Source organism: Panicum virgatum, chromosome 7K, assembly GCF_016808335.1.
Source record: "Panicum virgatum strain AP13 chromosome 7K, P.virgatum_v5, whole genome shotgun sequence".
In the NCBI taxonomy this organism is placed as follows: Eukaryota; Viridiplantae; Streptophyta; class Magnoliopsida; order Poales; family Poaceae; genus Panicum; species Panicum virgatum.
Window position 1 is genome coordinate 9,887,266 of NC_053142.1, and position 21,349 is coordinate 9,908,614.

Here is a 21,349-nt window from a genome sequence, read left to right on the forward strand (position 1 = left end):
CGCTTTATGGGACGTGTCTCTAGACCACGAGCCGACCCTTGTCGAATGGGGCACGGACGTCCACTCGAACCACCCGCTAACAGCTCACCGAAGCATCCATGACTCGCCACCCGAGGGTAGCATGGCTCGCTTCACCCCTCCTCTTTGCGAAAGGAAAGACCGAGGGTCGTAACAATAAGACGAGGGTACCCTTGATCGCCCTCACACGGGCTAGGGCTCGGAGGCTCCCCGCACATCACGGCTAAGGCCATACCCTCGAATAAAATCGGCTACAGCCCGATTGTGAAATCCCACGTGTCAAACAAGTCTCCTTGCACGCTCGATGAGTCATTTGAATCGGTCCAAAGAGGGCAAAGGTCGCCTTACCGGCTGAAAGGAATGCCGAAACCGGCTGAATGGCTGCGCCACCCGATCGACCACACATGCGCGATACTCATAGCCCTTGGACGAGTACTCACACTCCTCCAAGGCCTCGGGGGCTACACCCGCGGGTGCACTCACGTGCCCCCACGGAGGATATTTCAAAAATTCAAAGGCCTAAACCCCAAAAAGTTAGCACCCGAGCCACTACCTCGAGGGCTCAAGCCTTTGTAGGACTGATACACACTCCTACAAAGGCTCGGGGGCTACTGTCGGGTACCATAATATGGGGCACCCTAACCTAGGGATTAAAATGCCTTCAAAAATGCAAACACAATTAGGCAACAAGTCCAAAGGCCCCCCGGTGCTTTGCCATCATCTATGCTTGGATGCCCAAATCCTCTCCAGGTTCCAAATGCCCGAATACACGCCTGGCCCACGGCCCAACACCAAAGTACGGCTCGTCCGAGGCCTCACAAGCCGCAGAGCGATCCCCGCCTCGCCTGAGGCCTCTCCGCCGAGGCCCCTGGCAGCGCATCGCATCTCTGCCTCGCCAGAGGGTACGAGGCTTACCCTCGAAGAGCATGAGAACTATCCCCCTCGGCCAAGCCCTCCCGCAAGGCCTCGGTCCGAGGGGAAACTCCGTCCCGTTCGAGGCCCCCTCGGCAGACTGGGACTGTAATCCTCCCACTCGACGGGACCAGCGCATTTATTGCGAACCACCCCGCGGCATGCTTCGGGTGTCAGGCGGCGTTAACAGCCACGCCGCATAGCGGACGTGACCGGAGTCCCGTCCACCAACTCCGGTCACTGTGCCACCATTTCTGGCGCTGTGCGGACTCGCCATGCGCTGCGCGGACGTGACCGGCACTGCTCCCACCACTGTGCTACCAAACCTTTGTACTCCCCCCTCTGCAGGACCCTCGACAGGCATGGGCAACAACCCTCGAACACAGTACGGCTATTGACTAGGACAAGACTGCTATCAGAAACACCCTCGGCGCTCCACCCGGTAAAACGCAGAGGACAACGCGCCCTGCAGTTGACGTCACGCCGTCCATGGACGCCACAGGACAAGGACACATTCCAAACATGGCTAAAAGCTTCCAAGGACGATGACCATGCCAGTGGCCATGCCTCACAGTGCTCGGCGACAGAAACTGCCAACTGCTCCCCCCGATTCGGGGAGAGGATGACGAAACCAGAGATATTCCGTGCATGTAATCTGCCCCTCCTTGAGTGCTCAAGTTTGGTACAGCTACTTCAGTATCCCAATGGTAGTGTGTGGCCCCTGTTCTTTACGAGCCTAAAGGCCCATGTTCGGAACCACCTTGGGGGAATTTTTTTAAAAAAAATTCCACTTTAAAACCTCTTTGATCTCATGATGATTTATGAAAGCAAAATATGACACTTTTGACATGGAACAAGGACGGTTTGAAAATTTAGTTTGTTACGGGATTTTGAGAATTCAAAATTTTATTGACTTTACATAGTAATTTAAAATGGAAGAAAAAATTGACATGTGGGACCCACCAAATAAAGTAGTGAAACGCTGTCACAGCCCACTCTCTTTTTATTTGTTTGGAAATATATTTTTATGATGAATTGGTAATACAAATTTGTTATAAATTTGTGACTTTTGCCGGTTATCTTTTATGACAAAATAAAATTCATCAAGATATGTAACTGGATTCGTTTGTGACGATTTGTAGTTCGTCTCAGTAACGAACACCTTATTTTCATCACCAAACTATAGTGCCAAATACAAAACGTCACAAAGCAAACTATCATAGTGACGAATAGCTTCGATGTCACGAGGTATTCGTCACAAAAAGTCATATTTATTGTAGTGGGAGATGGCGCTGGTAGGAGGCGGCGGTTGCGGGGGAATGGCGGCGATGAGAGTTGGCTAGCCAATGGCGGTCGGCAGGGGAGTGAGATGGTGCTGGTAGGTGGCGGCGCCGCGGCAACATCGGCAGCGGCGATGAAGGGTAGCAAACCAATGGTGCGCGGCAATGGTGGCTATGGCATTTGGAGATCTGCAAGAACTGAATCCTCGCCGGGCGGCGGCGGCGCGGCCTTGCTGTCGGTCTGCAAGCTGGTGCTTGAAGCTGAATCTGAATCTTGCCTATAGCTATTGGAGATTGAAAAAAAAAGTATATGAACAACATCTTTGACAATTAAAATACAAACAAGTCAATAACCCAGTGGTAAACGCACGCGTACCTCTAACTCGAGCTCCTGGCGCATTTCGTTTTTGGGAACTTAGGCCCCGTTTAGTTAGCGAAAAGTTACTGTAGCGTATTTCGTTGTTACTTGACAAATAATATCTAATCATGAACTAATTAGGCTTAAAAGATTCATCTCGTGCTAATTAATTATTTTTTTCAACTGTATTTAATGTTTCATGTATGTGTCCGAAAATTCGATGTGACAGGTATTGTAAAAAAAATTTGGAAGTGAACGGGGCCTTAACTAAACTGCCCTGCCACCTTCCTGACAGGTGGACCCCAAACGGTAGATGCTGACTGGACTGATCAAGTGGCAAGGGTGCTGACTGGACTAATGGGCCCGATGGAAATATGATTACTAGATTAAATTACCTAGAGTTGCCGTAGATGAAGCAGTTGTTTGGTGGTAGGGCGCTAGCCTTTGAAGTCTACGGTCTGAAGTTCGAATCCAATTGTGACCTCTTTTTTTCTTTTTCTTAATATTCTGTTCAATTTGTTATGGACCGGTTTGTGACGGATTCGATAAACCGTCACTATGTTATGCGCCGGTATGTGACGGAATCGATAAACCATCACTATATCATGGGTCTAATATCCACTATTGCAAATTAGTGACAGAAAACTGGTAACCATCACAGATTACATAGGATTAGTGATGGATTTTGAAACTGTCACGAGTAATCTGTCACAGATTAAAACATTTCTTCTAGTGACAGCAGCAGGGACTCGTCAAAGTCTTTGTTGGCTTACTTGAGTGATTTGAGGGAGTCCAACACTCGGGAGATATAGTCCTTTATTTCATCCAAAAGAAGTCAAACAAAAAATCGAGTTAAACAAAGGACTTGCTCACCTGAAATATATAACCATTAGATCAGGAATCAACGACCACAAAAAAAACAAAATAAAGAGTTAAACAAATGGAAAAATAAAACAAAAAATCCAAAATTGCACAAAAATACAAAATATTTCTATGAATTACAAAAAATAGAATTTTTGGGGGGCAATAAGTAATCCCACAAATGCCAAATGCCAAAGTTGCAAAAATTAACAGAATATTTCTTTGGATAACAAACTTTCTGAAATTTATTTGAGCACTTACAAATCAAAGTATTGCAGCTAATTACACCCAAAATGAACACAACTGACGGTAGTATGAACACTGAAACTTTCAGTGAAACTCACTGTCAATATAAGATAAACAGACTGTAATAACATTGACTTAACATGCTGGAATACTAAATAGAATATCAAAATCATCATAAATTGCAAAAAAATAACAAAAAATTTGTATGGATTATAAACATTCTGAATTTTTTTCTGAACATTCAAGCAAAGTATTACAGCTAATTATACCCCAAATGTACACAACTGACAGTACTATGAATACTGTATATTTTAATGAAATTCACTGCCAATAAAAGAAAAAAAAGGCTGCAATGCTGACGAAATACTAAAAGTGAATGTAACAAACTGCTTCAAAATGAAGAGAAGAAAAGATATCGAATAGAAACTCTAAAAATAGGACTTGGAGAGCTCCACCACGCAAAAATGGAGGCTGCCAAACAGGGGAGGGCAAAGGTAAAAGGCGCAAAGCCAGAAATACAAACAGTGAGGGCAAACAAGCAAATATTAAAAGAATACATCTATTGATTACAAATATTCAGAATTTTATCTGTACACAACTTAACAAGTATTGCAGTTAAATACACCCAAAATGTACATAACTGACAGTACTATGAATACTGTAATTTATAATGAAATACACTGTCAATATAAGAAAAAATTAGATAAATTGTAAAAAATAACAGAAAATTTGTATGAACTAGTGGTTATGCATGTGCCCAGGCACATGTTAATTTAGTGGTTTTGCACATTTCCCTTTAGTAACAGTTTGAAAAATTCTTTTCAATTTTTTTCAAGCAGTTAATCATATGGCAATAGAATAGTGAATCTCTGTACTTTAAGCTCTCGTGGAGCAAAACTTGTATCTAGAGTTCAGATTTGAGATAGTACATTGCCAAGTTATTCAGATACAACAAACTAACTCAATTGGGAGCCAAACAGCCCTTCCCATAAAAAATATAAAAAAAAAAAAAACTCACCACAATCATATTAGCCCATAAATTCGAGCACCAAACATTAGCAGTTGCACGGCTCCTAAGATACGGATGCATGCATACTTCCTAAGATATGGATTCATCCATACGAATCATGATACACTACACTGATAACCAACGGAGACAACTAAAAGACTTGCATTGCAGAGCATCTGAGACTATAATCTGCCACCAGAAAGAATGTAGAGCGGCTAAGCATACAAGAGTTAGAATATTTTCCAAACATACAAATAATTGTAATGAAAAGTACATTGCAAGAGTTAGAAACTTAGAAGCCAGTCTAAGCATGCCAAGCATATAGCTAAATGAGCAGAACAAGATAGTATATGCGCCGGCACGTTTTTGCGATGCCAAAAGAATCTCGGAAGCACAACAGAACACGAGCGTGTTTTCTCAGAACCAGTAAGAAGACCTAATTTACTCACTGAAATCATCTGACAGGGCAGGAACTACAATCTCTCATCACCATGGCATGAAAAAGAACAGTTAACTACAATTTTTACTCCAAAAAGAAAACTTGACTAAAACTATCTATTGCCAGCCATCAGTACTGCCATCATCAATGGTCCTCTGCTTTCCAAGGCCAGTGGAGACCATGGTAGAACAGAATAAGTTGACAACATCTTGACCTCTGTTGTTGTGCCAATGTCCTGCTCTCCTCTAGTCCTTTCTAGCTTATTTCTTATTATATCAAAAGCTCCAGTGCTTCACAGTATAATATGAATAAGTTAAATTCAGTGGCAAATTTCTTATACAAGCATATTTCCATTTCAACATGGAACCAATAAATTGCACACAGATTAAACCATGATAAGTAGAGAAATTGGCATTTTTTTCATTGATTTTTTTCCCATAGATGATCTGCAAAACATCAAAATGAGAATCTTTCAAATAAAGAACTTCATATTGTTCCTTCCTTTTGTCATAGAAAATCATTGGTGGGGGACTAAATGGATCATATCATCGATTAGTCAAAGTTTCCAGTTGTAAGGAAACAAGTGAAAGGAATTGGACACCGGAGGGACACTCACCGACAATAACATGTGACATTCTGCCCATGGCATAGTATGCAAACCGTTCAGTTGTTTCCTGAAGACAGTACCACTTTACCAAACAAATATCATGTGTATAAATCTAACCAGCAGGAACTTCACACCTCACAAAAAAACCTGCATACAATTAGATGAATGACTATTTGCGATAGATGAATTAATTAGAGGGCTCAAAAGAGATACTGAACTAAATACATGCGATCCTCGAAATTAATCATTTGCAGGCTTACCATAGTGCGATGCAATGTCCTGAACCTTTCCAGGACCTTGACCTGCTCAGCTACGACGTCATGCTTCAGAACTATGAAGCATTCCAGTCTTTCTTCCAAAAACAAATCATACATGGAAAACCCAAGCTTCACAGTACTCAATATGAAACCCATGAAATTAGGAAGGCATCAAATTTACTTCACCTGGAGCATGTAGTCTCCAACCACTCTTGGAAATCCTCCTCCATTCTAGAAAGTTATTGGAAAATAGAATAGTAGACATGTTATATTACTTTTAAATACCAACACGATGGCCACAAAGAAATTGTACAAATGAATGACACAACAACATGTATTCAATTACCTCAACAGATCTCCCCGAAGCAGGGTCCAACTCTTATCTGTCAAGGTTCCAAGATTGTGATTTCCTGTATATTATTCAAGGAAGAGAATAATAACAGTGAGAAATCGTTGCTGCAAAGAATATGTATAGATTCGGTTATAACATTTTGGATTTCCCAGGCAAGAATGTTTGTTCAAGCTTTATCATAGTAGCTTCAAATCACTCTATCAGTAACACCGTCAAGATTCTACTGGATCAATCACGTAACCTGCATTGAATTAGTAGGAAATGGGAAAACATTCATTAAGTCCGTAAGAGAGCAGACTGGCCAAAAATCATAACTGAATTAGATGTTCTTGTTGCTATTAGCCAGGAAAGCTGCAGGCACAGCTGAAGCAGGCATACCACGTAAATCAATTAGCCAATTAACTTATTCAGGTATGCAACGCTGCGTGGGAGTAAAAATAGAATAGCAAACTGGATGCAACTTACCATGATAAGCATATTGAAACAACTGGCATCCACTTTCCGGGCTTGCTATGGACCGACCTCCAAGTGCAGGCGGAGTACCTCTCCACTGTAGCATCAGAGTCAAGGGGACTGGGTCGCTACCTCCAACTGCAGCGTCACAGTTGCGGGGGCAAGTTCGCTTCTGGCTCCTCTCGCACCTGACCTCTTGCACTCGCAGATGATTAAAATTCGAACATCATGTCATGGATCCGGGAGAGAGTAAGATGGGCACTGACTGGGCAGTGCAAGTGGCCATGATTGAGAAGGTAGGGAGTGGGATAGGCGCAGATTTTGTAGAAAACCAACTGCTGCGATCGAGAGATTGGACCTCCGCCCAGAGATGAGGCCATCGCTGCCCAGCGCCCAGCAGCCGCTTCCCTGTCCGCACCCTCCGTCCAAAGATGAGCGCGGACGGCGAAAGGCGGGGCAGGCGGACGGCGAGCAGGCGCGGGAGACGGTGCGCGTGCCACGGAGGTGCCGCTGCAGCTCCACGCGCACCTCTTCGCCGCTCCGCGGATTCGCGTCCTGCGTGTCGGCGGCGAGCAGCGCGGCGAGGCTGAGGCGGGCACGGCGAGGTTGAGGTCGAGGAAGACCTCCGTGAGGGAGCGCGCCGGCTCCATGCCGCGCGGAGGGAGGGATGCGCCGCCACCAGGGAGATCGCGCCGCCACCAGTTCCTGCTCCGCGGCGAGGAGCTCGCACAGATCCAGGCCGGCGGCGCCCGACCTGCTCGTGCAGATTGCCGAGCTCCAGAGGAGGGAGGGAGGAGGGCCTCCATGGCGCGTGCGCGCCCTACCCCGGCCTGCACCCCAAGGTCCATGCGTCGCGGCGGGGCGGCGTTCCGAGGACCGCGCGTCGGGGCGGGGCGGCGTCCCGAGGGCCGCGCGTCGGGGCCGGGCGTTGGGGTCGAGGGCCCGATCCGGCGCCCCAAGGGCCGCGAGTTGGGGCGGAGGGTGTCGGGGGAGGCGGCGTCGCGAGGGAGGAGGGGGCGTCGGGGGGAGGAGGCGGCGGCGTCTGGGGAGGCGGAGGCGTCGGGGGGAGGCGGGGAGGAGGCGGCGTCTGCGGAGGCGGAGGCGGAGGCGGAGGCGTCGGGGGGAGGCGCATCGCGAGGGGAAGGCGAGGAGGAGATGCCGTAATTGACGGGCGGGAGGGATGGCAACGGTACCCGAAAACCGATGAATTTTTGCTATATTAGGGTGCGGGCATAGATTAAATTCTATACCAGCGGGTTTTTAAATGGAATAAACTTCGTACCTGTCGGATTTGCTATATTTTGATACCCAAATCCGCAAATCCGTGGGTACAATAAACCCGACAACATATAACCTAAAATACTAATGTCACAAGGTCTTGTATCAAAATAAGGTCCAATCACATACTAAGAGAGACTTAGGCTCATGTACTTCCATTCCCATCAATGATTACATATTCATAGACTCATTTGACTATAATGCATTGTGTATTTGTTTATGTTTTCTATTAAATTTTGTTGTTTCTTCTATCGGGTACGGGAAACCCGCGGGTACAAAAAAACCCGCACGGGTACGGGTACGGGCATGAAATCATACCCGCGACGAATATGGGTTTTTTAACGGGTACGATTTTATCCTGACGGGTGTGGGTTTGGGTTAGTGATACCCGACGGGTTTGTACCCATTGCCATCCCTAAGCGGGACTGGAGGTGGGTACAGGCGGGCGGGTAGGAGGCGTGGTGGTGAGAAAAAACAGGGATTTGTGGCAGAAATATTTTCTTTGATGGTGTTTTGAGATTTGGTCAAGTACTAAAATCTTCCATGTGAGTCTAAAAGAAATACTTTATGAGAGGGGTGGATGGGTTAGAGTGGGTAACAATTGTATTCAATTATTTCATTCTTTATAGTATAGATAGATAGAATAGATAGATTATAAACATTCTGAATTTTTTCTGAACACTCAAGCAAAGTATTACAGCTAATTATACCCCAAATGTACACAACTAATAGTACTACGAACACTGTATATTTCAATGAAATTCACTGTCAATAAAAGAAAAAGAGGCTGCAATGCTGACGAAATACTAAAAGTGAATGTAACAAACTGCTTCAAAATGAAGAGAAGAGAAGATGTCGGAGAGAAACTCTAAAAATAGAAGGACTTGGAGAGCTCCACCACGCAAAAATGGAGGCGACCAAATGAAACTGCCAAATAGGGGAGGGCAAAGGTAAAAGATGAAAAGCCAGAAATACAAATAGTGAGGGCAAACAAGCAAATATTAAAAGAATATATCTATTGATTACAAATATTCAGAATTTTATCTATACACAACTTAGCAAGTATTGCAATTAAATACACCCAAAATGTACATAACTGACAGTACTATGAATACTGTAATTTACAATGAAATGCACTGTCAATATAAGAAAAAATTAGATTGCAATGCTGATGAAATACTAGAGTGACCAACAAGAAAGATTTGTAAAAATTGCATCTACCCATACCTTGACAAGCAAATTGATTTACCAAGACTTGAATCCAAAGAGAAAGGTTTTGCAGTCATTGGCAATCCAAGAACTAGATGAACTGATTCTTTAGTAAGTGAAATGACCTTAACACCCAAAATAATATCACCAGATTTGTAGTCCACAAGACTAGCTACCCACCTCACAAACTTGTTTGGTACAAAACACCGATCAAACTGAAGTAGAGAGCCGAACCCAATGTCTTCAATAAGAATATTACTAGGCATTCTGAATTTTATCTGAACACTCTTACTAAGCAAAGTATTACAGCTAATTACACTCCAAATGTACACAACTAACAGTACTACGAACACTATATATTTCAATGAAATTCACTGTCAATATAAGAAAAAGAGGCTGCAATGCTAACGAAATACTAAAAGTGAATGTAACAAGATGCTTCAAAATGAAGAGAAGAGAAGATATCGGATAGAAACTCTAAAAATAGAAGGACTTGGAAAGCTCCACCATGCAAAAATGGAGGCAATCAAATGAAACTGCCAGACAGGGGAGGGCAAAGGTAAAAGGCGCAAAGCCAGAAAAACAAATAGAGAAAGCAAACAAGCAAATATTAAAAGAATATATCTATTGATTACAAATATTCAGAATTTTATCTGTACACAACTTAGCAAGTATTGCAATTAAATACACCCAAAATATACATAACTGACAGTACTATGAACACTGTAATTTACAATGAAATGCACTGTCAATATAAGAAAAAATTAGATTGCAATGCTGATGAAATACTAGAGTGACCAACAAGAAATATTTATAAAAGTAGCAGCTACCCATACTTTGACAAGAAAATTGATTTACCAAGACTTGAATCCAAAGGGAAAGGCTTTGCAGTCATTGGCAATCCAAGAACTAGATGAACTGATTCTTTAGTAAGTGAAATGACCTTGCCATCCAAAACAAAATCACCAGATTTGTAGTTCACAAGACTAGCTACCCACCTCACAAAATTATTTGGTATAAAACACCAATCAAATTGAAGTAGACATCCGAACCCATAGTCTTCAATAACCTTCCTATTCTCAGGAGTTAAGGCATCAAGAACCGAAGAAAAAGTGGTAACAGAAAACCTAGTGAAAGCATCTTTAGGACGTTTAACAGACTAAACTTTAGACTCCTAGTAAAAATAATGAAAAGAACAATATTAGAAGAAAGTAAAATTTTAAAATAATGTAATGCAATTAAACAGATTAATCAAACAAAATTAACCTCATGATTAATTGACAAAGCCAGCTTCCTTTTCAAAGTTTTGATTTCAGCATACTGAAATAAAAATAAAACAAAAAAGTTAGTAAATAAAACAATCATAAATGATTAAAACAAGAACACAACACAATGCACTCACATTCTTAAGAACTTGCTTGTAAGCCACTCGCTTAATACTTTCATGATCACCTGAATAAGAATACTGCAGAAAAAAAATTAGAATACATCATAATAATGAGATATTGGAAAACACAACAAGATCATACAAACTTACATCATTTTCAGGAATACCATCACTATGAATTTCATGGTCAGAATCCGAAACATCTTCAGACTCAAAAGAACCACACTCTTGAGAACTGTCAACATTTATAAAGACATTGGACCTCTTCCAAACCATCTACAGTACAATGAAATGAAAATTTTGAGAAAATAAACTATATATAATGAAGCACTACCAAACAAACAAACCATAACAATTGTAAAATCAAATACATCATAAAAATATAACACAAATAAAACCTAAAGTTTCAACAAACTAAAAGCTGATGAACGGTAGTTGATAGTAGCTGAAGTTTAAAAGATAGAGCAAACATACTAAGCTGACAGTAGCTAGAGACATGAAATCTAGGTTGTTTGAATATGCAATTTGACAATAAATACTTTCAAACACAATCAAAAGGTGTACATCAAATTTAGACACAAATAATACTAGACAACTACAGAAATGAGAACAGTAACACACATATTAGAATGATCCATGCATACATATTATGTAGATAAAAAATATATAGGACTCTTCTAATAAGTTACAAGAGCAACAAGACAGAGGTACTAGATAAATAAGAGTGCACATTAATCGAGAAATGAGAACCCTAGAAACAAAAAAAAACTCGAATAGCTAGATGAATTTGAACTATAGCTAGAAGCAAGCTTATCAGAATATTGAAACAACATATTTTTGTAACTAGATATTTATATGTAACCTATCAACACAAAACAAAAAAAGGGGTCCAAATGATTCAAAGCAAGAAATACCCTAAATCTTTCCTATGAAAATGAAGGGAAAAAAGAATGAAGCAAAACAAACTGAAACAGAGACTGGATCGTAAGAGTGAACAATTGCTGTCCTAAACGAACGTCAAGGAAGAATTCCTCATGAAGGACGTGACGTCTTTAACATCGCCACAACTGGCTTAAATAACTAGAGCAAGGTTTTCACCAGAAGGAGAGGGACAACACCACAGTTGTATAGGTACACATGGAGGCTACATTGATGCCTCCAAGGAGGTAAACAACGCCGATGGGCGCGGTCATCTATCGCAAAGCCAGGTCATGCACATCACTTGCCTAAGCTCCTCAAATCCTTGAACCGTAGCCCGCCATCTCAGACCTAAGTAGACGAGCTCGTGGCACAACGACGTGCAATCGACATAGGTACTAAGCCACGAGCCCATGTTGCGGGCTCCTAGGGCACACCGACAGTAGCTGCTCCAAGGGTACTGCCCCACCGGCGGACCTACAGGGTGGCCAGGGTATGCTGTGGCATACCCTAAGCCAGCCCTCCTCTACCCTAATGACTTCTTTGATTTGGATTTGGTCAAATTTGAATTGCAATATGGTAATTATATTGATGACATTAGACATGAGAACAATGCTAAAGGTCTTACCAATCTTGTTGACCTCTCAGTTAAGCTAGTTTAAATTTGGAGGCATAAGGTTTATGATATGGTTTATAATCTTCTAAAATTGGTTTTACTTCTAACGGTGGCAACGACAAGTGTTGAAAGGGTCATTGACTTTAGTGAAAAATTAAGCAAAGAAATAAGATGGGAGATAGTGTTTTGGATGATTGTCTACACACATTCATTGAGCGAGATATCTTCTTTCAAGTGGATGAAGATGATACAATGATATAACTAATACTTTCATGAACTTTAATGTTGCAGTATAAGTTAATTGCCCACCTCTTACCATCAGCTTTAAGTTTTTGGGTTCAATTGGTTGGTGCATGCAACTCAATATTTAAGAAGTGTAGGCCTGATAAGAAGAAATATGGTGACCTCTTTGAACTATTATAGATGTATAAGCTTATTTTATACATTTATCGAATTCAATATGCTTCTACAATTTATATTGCAATCTATGCAAGTATTGAACCTAATTGCTTATATACCGAAATGCTCGTGGAACTTTTTGTTGTGTATCTAAATTTTTTAGATTATACCAAATATCAAATTGTATGTTGAAATTTTGACATGACATACCCTAAGTTTCAATTCTAGGTCCGCCACTGCACGGCCCTACCACGCCCCCACTACCTGAGCCTTGACAACTCACACAATGTAGTAGGGCATGTTGCCAAGCATAGAGCTGGTGACTAGCACGCAGTGAGGTAGCCTGGTGACCACGGCCACCAAGGTGCGAGCAGGTGAGCGACCTCCGGGGCGCGGAAAGCTCAGCCAGCTTTGGAGCAAGCCATCAGTGCATGAGTGGCTGAGTGAGGCTGCTTGGGCACATGTGGGCTAAGCCACCGACCAGTGCTAAATGGTTCACCGAACAACTTCAGCTTTACTAGTAGAGCTGCTTGTAAAGCTGAAGTAAAAAAACATCTTCACTAGTAACGCTAAGCTATGTCAAACGAGATCTACGTTATAATTACATACATAATAAAAAAGAATATATACATCTAGAAAATTCAAAATGTCTTATAGTTCAGTCACTACCGGATTCCTGTTATTTGCCGAGTGCCAGATGCACTTGGCAAAGCCAGGAAAACACTCGGCGAAGTCTTTGCCGAGTGTAACACTCGGCAAAGACCACTCGGTAAAGCCCCTGACGGCAAAGGGGACTTTGCCGAGTGCCTTTTTTCGGGCACTCGGCAAAGATGTTGCCGAGAGCCGATGGGACTCGGTAAAGTTGCTACGTGGGGGCAACTGTTGACGGAGACTTTGCCGAGTGCCTAACAGCAGGCACTCGGCAAAGTTCAAATCTTTACCGAGTGCCAGGATTGGGCACTCGACAAAGATTCGAAACTTTGCCGAGAGCCGAACACTGGCACTCGGCAAAGCTTCTTTCTTGCATGCCCCATATGGTCACTTTGCCGAGTGTTTTGGCTTATGCACTCGGCAAAGTGACCAAATTTTTTTATATTGTTTTCTCTATTTTTCGATACAAATATAACAAAAATATATCAGAATACAAGAACATTACAGGCAGTCATTATAACAAATATATAATTTACAAATACCACAATAACACCGATACAAATAACACAAGTCCATCACATATATCACAAGTCTGATACATAACACAAGTACAATACATAGAATGAGTCCGATACATAGAATAAGTCCGATACACAGAACGAGTCCGATACACAGAATATGTCCACTATTAATGCCACAAGACCACTAGTACTACAAGTCACTCACTGGTCAGATCTGGGGGGGGGGGCAAGTTGGCCACTGCGCCGCCGGCGAGTTCTAGTCCGGAGGAGGGTCGTTTGATGCGTTCTACGACTGATCCTGCAAATAGGAACACATAAATTATAGAAGCATAACAAAGATATAATAATACCTACTAACAAAGCATACTCATGGTAGTGGCTTCAGGTCCCGAAGGAAAGTAAGGCTGAGATGGGAAGGCGAAGGGAGGAGGCGGCGTTCCATTGTTCACCGACGCGCCAAGTCCTTGCATCCAGGTGACCATGCTCTGCAACATAACCGACTGCTCCTCCCTCAGCTTCCGCTCCTACTCCAGCTTGGTCTCGATCTCCATTCGGCACCTCCTCTCCTCCTCAAACTTAGCCTCCATCTCGGCCTACAAGATTTTAACCTCCATGTTACAATGCGAAGCAAAGTTGCGTAAAAATCATAGAACGACAACTAAATCTGAACTAACCTGTCTCTGGTGCACGCTGGCCACTGAAGTCTCAGGCCGTGGGCGTATGGGCGGGGTCGAGTTGGTGGTACTTGCCCTAAGCTGCGAGAGGCTGGGCGTACTCGCTGTGTCGACCAAGCTATTGGTGATCCAGTACCGGCTGTGCTTCTTTCCGCCTCCTGCCCTCATGATGGCTTCTCCAGAGAGTGGCGCGGTGGCCGGATGCCAAGTCTCCCCGTGGAGCGCCCTTCCCATCTCTGTGTATGCATTGATGTGCGGGTGGATGCTGGGGTTTGTGTAGGCCTCTGGTGGATCCGCTGGGTTATAGGCCACGTCCGACGTCGCCCTGTCCTTGTGAGACATGGCGTATGCCGTGATGTCGTTGCAAGACTGGCCTGAATGAGACGTCGACTGCCAAGAAATCAACAAGATGATTAGTAAGAATTCAAAATATAGCTTTAGAAAGAACGAAGAAATTAGTGAACTTACCCAAGTCTCCTTGAACTCGGTGAGGCTACGGCTCCCTTGATGATGTGCCATACCCGACATCATCAAGCGGCGCTCCCGGCATAAGGCGTGCTGGAGGGCCCAGTCCTCGCTGATCCACTTGTCCGCCATCATAGACCAGCACTCGCATTTGTTTGCGCACCAGTTCGGAGGCACCTAAACGTAATGAAGTGTATGACATATTGTAATATCAAATACAAGATAAATGAGTAGAGATGGCATTTATTTACCCTTAAGTACTGGTCTCGCATGAGAAAGATGTCCCTTGCGACTGGTTTCTTGACACTCCTCTTCTCGACGTCGGCGCAGTACATAATGACGGCCTGGACACGCGCCTCGTAGTGCATGTCCTTCACCAGCTTGTAGCAAGCCTGGTGAGCCTGCTCGTTCGCCCGGGCCTCATGGCCTTCCTCGTACCTATAGAAATTCTGCATATATACCAGATAATTGTAATCATCATTCCAAAAATTGAAACAGAATGCGATATTTCGACCATTTTAGTGCGAGGATGACTTACCCACAACTTCCCGACCACCCGCCTCGCTTTGGTGCCGAAGTTCCTTCCTTCGTGATCAGTAGCGTCCGGGATGGCCATGTAGTGGTCCCACGTGTATGCCGGCTCCAGGCCCCCGGGATGCATCACGAGCCCGGGGAAGTGCAACCTGCACAGAAGACCCAAGATACCATTGGGCTTCCATTTGCGGTCACCAGGCTGCACAAAGACCCACCCCATGCAAGAGTGTTTAAGGTAAAGTTTTAGTTAGTATTGTGATTTTAAACATATATAATGCATAATAAAGAAGTACTAACGTACTTACTTAGGCTCTGCTGGCCGAATCATCGGGCGTCTCGCTGGAGGTATCGGCCGTCGCGGGAGTTGCGACGGTCCACGTAACCACACCCGCCGCTCAGCTCCTGCCGCCCCCTCCTCGTCCTCTTCCTCATCCTCCTCCTCCCCCTCCACGTGCTCCTCCTCCTCCTCGCTCCCCTGCTCCTCCTCATCCTCCTCCTCCTCTACAGGCGAAAGGGGTCCTCTCCCTCCTCCTCCTCCTCACCTTACCTCCTCCACCTCTCCCACTACCACCTCCTCCACCTCTCCATCTCCCTTTCCCTCCCCCTCCTCCACCACCTTTGCGAACACTACGGCTCCCGGACCCCTTGGGTGCATCGGACCCACTACCGCCTCCTCCACCACTGCCCCTGTACAATGAGGTCAGCCAAGTCATCTTGCCGCCGCCTGGCATCTTTGTTTAGTTACCTAAAATCAAAAGGAGTGAACGAATCAGTCAAGATAAACAATACTTGCAAATAGATGAAAATGAAGAAAATATAACTACAAATTAACATAATATATATTAAATATTGCGAGTCATACATGTATTAGAAGTAGTCATCATAATCGGGATTAGCTGGATCGTAATCCTCATCATCACTATCAGCTATGTCAACATAACCAGCAGAATCCGAAGGAGAAATGTCGTCTTCACTGCCTCTGCCTAAACGTAGTCGCTCTAGTAATTGTAAGTCCTGAATATTTTGAACCTCATCTCCAGCTTCCTCGTCAACTTCCCTTTCATTGTCGACTTCCATTCCGATCACGTCGGATAAGTCTATCTCAAAACTCCCTTGTAGCCCCTCTTTTTGAAAGAACTCTCTATCATTGTTGTAATCTTCATTGTTTGGGAGAGGCAGTTTGTCGTGGGGCGATACTTTATACACAACATCCTAACCCCGAAGACGGTGGTCGGTTTGGCACGGGTATGAAAGATAATATACTTATGTGGCTTGTTGAGCCACAATGTAGACATCATCGCCTTGTAACGTTGAATCCTGTCGAATTTCGACTAGGCCAACATTAGGGGTATGCCTTGTTATTGTTGGATCAAACCAATGGTATTTGAAAATGATTGGAGTGAGCGGTACAGAACCATGAAACTTGAGTTCGTATATTTCTTCAACTCTTCCGTAATACTCGACTCCATCTTGACCTAGTGTAAAAACGCCGGTATTAGTGGTTGTTCGATTGGGCCGACTCTGCTCGTATCTCATTGTGTAGAAGCGATATCTGTTCACGTCATAAATGTTTAACGACTTGACCCTGTAGCTAAAACCATCAGCAACATGTCTCAACTCGGCACTCATGGACGAATCAGTTTGGCCCTGCAAGCGTATGCAGGATAGTTTGTCATATAGTTTGAGGACAATGAAATGGAATAGAACTATGAATTGAAGACTACTTTCTGTTGAAACCAATAAATGAAATCGGGTTGTGAATTTCCCGTGCCATTTTTAAGAAGACTCTCCGTTTCCATCGGGCTTGGAGCCCTTGAGCGACGCCAAAATAGTTGTTGAAATTCCCAGTATCAAACATGATAAAGGGGGTTGGATTGTAAGTAGTGGAAACTCGTGAAACAGAAACTCGTGAAGTGGAAACAATGTTGAGAACTTACGCAATATACGGATCCACCTCGGAAAGGTTGGTCAACACGTATAGCATGATACGACGACACTCTTCATGGTTCAAGGTCTTGTACCTCGCATCACTTGCACTTCCAAGTTGTCCTCAGAAAATGTTGAGACTCGATTCATTATCACCAGCATTGTAACGAGGGGGTGGATTATGCACGCTAGGAAAGTTGTCACCATAGTATTTGGTTGTGAAGTTTGACACCTCCTCCAGAATATATGATTCTGCAATTGAAGCTTCAATTTTGCATTTATTTTTGCATTTTGTTCGAAGAACCTTCTGACATCTCTCAATTGGATAGCACCAACGGTACTGCACAGGCCCCCCATCCGTGCCTCATACAGAAGGTGTAGAAGCAAATGCTGCATCGGATTGAAGAAAGCGGGTGGAAAGATCTTCTCCAGCTTACATAGCAACACAGGAGCCACTTTTTCCATGTCCGAAACGACGGCCCGAGATAACTCCTTAGCACACAGCTATCAGAAGAAATTGCTCAACTCTGCCAACACTCGCCAGATATTATCAAGGAGATAGCCTCGAACCATCACTGGAAGAAGCCGCTCAATCCATATGTGATAGCCATGAATCTTCAGCCCATTAATTCACATCATAGTCAAATTGACTCCCCTCCTCAGATTCGTTGCATACCCATCGGGGAATTGTAACTTTTGGGATCCACTCTAGTGCATCCTTTTTTTGGGGTCTCGTTAGTACGAAATCCGCCGGAGTCTTCCTCTATTGTCTCCCAGGCCTCGGAGTCTTCATTTCGTATCTTGGTCTATCGCACAACGTTGCCAGATCCACTCAAGCCTTGACGTTGTCCTTCGTCTTATCAGGGATGTCCATGATAGTTCCGAAAAGAGCCTCGCCCCTGTTCTTTTCAGTGTGCATGACATCAATGTTTTGTGGAAGGAGCAGATCATTAATATAGGGAAGCCTCCACAAGCCAGAGATCTGAGTCCAGGAATGTTCATCGCCATATCCCACAAAATCACTTGCATCATTGACCTGGAGAGCATCTATCTGAGCATGAAGCACGACAATCGTCAGCATCTGTGGTGCAGGTTCTGTAACTACGACACCTTTCGTGAAGTTCTTAATGTCTCTTCTAAATGGATGGTCAGTAGGAAGGAATTGTCGATGTTTGTCAAACGACGAATATTTGCCCCCTTTCTCAACCAAATGAATTGCAGAGTTGCCTTGCATGTTGGGCATGGGAACTTTCTATGAGTATACTATCTGTAGAAAATGCCATAAGCCGGGAGGTCATGCAGGGAGTAGTGGTACTAGACATACATTTTGAAGTTTGTCTTTGTCGCTCAATCGTACGTCCACACCTCTTCTTTCCATGCCTTGATCAAATCATCGATCAGAGGCTCCATGTAAACACTCATTTTATTCCCTGGGTGCTCAGGAATAATCAACGACACAAATATGGTATGTCGTTGAAAGAGAACGCCAGGGGGGGGGAGATTCAAGGGAATAACGAACACGGGCCAACATGAGTACGATGTGGCCATCATACCATAAGAATTGAACCCATCAGTTGCCAGCGCAACACGTACATTACGAGCTTCTTTAGCTTTCTCACGATGAATCTCATCAAAATGAGTCCATGACTCACCGTCGGAGGGATGCACCATCTTATCAGGGTTGTATCGAACACTTTTTTTATGCCATGTCATCTGTTTCGCGGTTTCCTCGATCATATGCAGTCTTTGGATCCTCTGAATGAATGGAAGGTAATGTACAATTTTCACAGGAATCGTGAGTTGCCTCTTAGGCTGACCGTCACCAGCATCCACCTCCAGGAACCTCGAGGCTTTGCATTTTGGACAGTAAGTTTCAGTCTCGTGCTCTTTCCTAAATACGATGCACCCATTCGGACAAGAGTGTATCTGCTCATATGGCATCTTTAGTGCACCAAGGATTTTCGTCGCCTGATACATTGTCTTGGGCAGAATGTGATCTTTCGGAAGCATGCTGCCAAAAACGGTCAGCAAACTATCAAAGGCGTCTCAACTCAGCCCAAACTGGGAATTTAAGGCCATTAGGTGTCCAATGCCGTCCAACTGAGAAACCTTTGTTTGGCCGTGAAGGGGCTTCTGTTCCGCCTCCAACATCTCGTAAAATGCCTTTGTGGTTGCCTCTGGCTCCTCCTCCTGCGGTCCTTCACCGAAATGTGCCTCCTCATAGTCGTCAAACATGTCTCCAATCCCACCAGCTGCATCACATTCATCAATGCGTTGCCTAACGACCTTGTCCCTCATATGATGGGCTTCACCATGAAAGATCCACCGGGTATAGTCTGGCGTAAATTCATACTTGACAAGATGTTCGCCCATGTCCTTCTTTGTCTTTCGTTTCTAGTTTCCACAACTGCTGCAGGGACACCACATGAAACTCGACCCTTCAGCTTGCGCCCATGCCCCTTCCAAGAACTCATTGGTCTTCTCAATCCATTCATCAGTCATGCTAGATCGGGTTACCCGGCCGGTGTATATCCACTCACGATCATCCATCTTCCAAGATATCAGCGACTACTATCAAATTTAAATGCATGTAGACGTTGGGCCTAGAGTCTAGTAGGTAAAGATAGGTCCTAATCCCACCCGACCATGCGTAGATGGGGTCAGTTTATTTTATCCACTCCTATCCGAGATAGAATTTCGGTAGCACCTCCCCACTGTTCTCCAGATACACGTCCCGAAAGGGAGATTGTGTATCCGGACAACAACAGGGAGATGATGCCGAACCTCTGCCACGGATCGGAGTGGACCATATAAACTAACCCCATCTACGCATCCTCGGGCTGTCCAAAAATTGTGGACAATTCGAAACAGATACGACCATCAATATGCAAATATCTGCATATTTGCAACCGGTGTGCGTGCTCTACCATATTCACGGGTTGGTTTTCAAAATATAATTATCAATAAACTAACTAAATTTATCATTTTGTTATTAATATCTGTATAATCTAAAATAACCTAACTCAATAAACTAAACCAGTCTAAAAAATAATATAAACAATTAACATCTAAAATCTATATGCACCTAAACTAAATAAACTAAATTATTCTAAATAAATTAAACAAACAATATCTATATCTAACTAAAAATCTATATCTACCTAAAAACTACCTACAAATCATAATGCAATTATAGTTAACGTCTAAAATATTGAAGTAAATAATTTTTTTAAAAAAAATTACCTTGCTGCCGGGGAGGGGCCTCCAAGGTGGACGGGGAGGGGACCGCCGCCGCTGAAGGGGCGCGCGAGCCCTCGGGCGCCGAGGAGGTGAAGCCCGGCGGCGGGCTGCACCCTCGTGCGCCGGGCGGTGTGGAGGCGCCGGGCCTCGGGCCTCGGGCGCCCGCCGGCGTGGAGGCGGGGGTAGGCGGCGGGGAGGCGGCGAGGAGGCCTCTGGAGGCTTCACGCGGCAGGGGGCGCTTGGAGGCGATGGCGGCAGCGCGAGGCACCGAGGAGCCGGCACGGGACGCGATGGCGGCGGGGGGAGCCGACGTGGAGGCGTACGGCGGCGGGGGGGCGTCGGCGCGGCATCCGGCGGCGGGGGAGCGACGGCGGGGAAGCGTCCAGTGGTGGCGGGCCGTGGGCGGGGCGGTGCGGCGGGTCGGGGGCGTGGGTGAATGGAGGAAAATGCGTCAAGTGTTGGGCGCCGGGGGGTTATTCCCGTTCTTTGCCGAGTGCCGTGATCCGGCACTCGGCAAACTTTGGATATGCCGAGTGCTAGATCGGCGGCACTCGGCAAATCCATAAGTTTGCCGAGTGCCTGAGATCCGGCACTCGGCAATGCTTTTTTTTAACTGAAAACTGATTTGTTAGACATTACTTGCAAAACTAATTTGAAAATAAGATACGAATTCAAAAAAAAGCATTATTTCATGCATAATTATTTCAAATTCAAATTAAAACAATTTGTATTTCATGTT

At 44.4% G+C, this 21,349-nt stretch overlaps 1 long non-coding RNA gene across 1 annotated transcript; it reads right to left on the bottom strand.

Moving 5' to 3' along the window:
* Nucleotides 1–5,010: 5,010 nt before the first annotated feature.
* On the bottom strand, nucleotides 5,011–7,813 carry LOC120639751. The gene is made up of 5 exons (XR_005661647.1): nucleotides 6,805–7,813; nucleotides 6,334–6,580; nucleotides 5,991–6,218; nucleotides 5,740–5,877; nucleotides 5,011–5,569 (listed from the first exon to the last, which is right to left on the bottom strand). It is a non-coding gene; the product is annotated as an uncharacterized LOC120639751 (long non-coding RNA).
* Nucleotides 7,814–21,349: the final 13,536 nt, after the last annotated feature.